This window comes from Opisthorchis viverrini (assembly GCF_000715545.1).
Source record: "Opisthorchis viverrini unplaced genomic scaffold opera_v5_7, whole genome shotgun sequence".
NCBI lineage: Eukaryota > Metazoa > Platyhelminthes > Trematoda > Opisthorchiida > Opisthorchiidae > Opisthorchis > Opisthorchis viverrini.
The window spans coordinates 199,050-199,423 of record NW_008751663.1 but is presented as its reverse complement, the minus strand read 5'-3'; the positions used below and the strand labels follow the sequence as shown (position 1 = coordinate 199,423).

At 48.4% G+C, this 374-nt stretch overlaps 1 protein-coding gene across 1 annotated transcript in view; it reads right to left on the bottom strand.

Annotated features, from left to right (window-relative positions):
- The window catches only part of T265_12606 (hypothetical protein), a gene marked incomplete at both ends in the record, with an annotated part of 10,952 nt that overhangs the window by 4,207 nt on the left and 6,371 nt on the right, over positions 1–374 (bottom strand). The window lies entirely within an intron of this gene.

Sequence of the window (374 nt, the reverse complement as noted above, 5' to 3'; positions counted from 1 at the left end):
CGTCTCCAGGGGCCAAAAGGTACCCTGGTGAAATAGTATTTGTCTCCGCGCACCAGCGAACTTTGCTGAGGTTTCCGTTCGACACTGACAGTCTTTCATTTCAGAGAACTCCATGGTTTTAGGTCCGACTGACGCAACCTCTTGGTCCTCCAGGTTGCACGTCGTAGAAGGTGTGGCAACATGCTGTCTAAAAGCATAACGCAGTAGCGGATTAAACCAACCTCTACTCGCTTGAATCTAGGATATTTGAAATATCGTAGCGGCCGAAATATGAGGCGGCCTGGTGCAGCACATTCAGTTGCCTGAGAACATCATAAACGAGAGATTCAGCTGGGTTCCAGGTGAGTCTCTCGAAAGAACCAAATTAGTTTGCA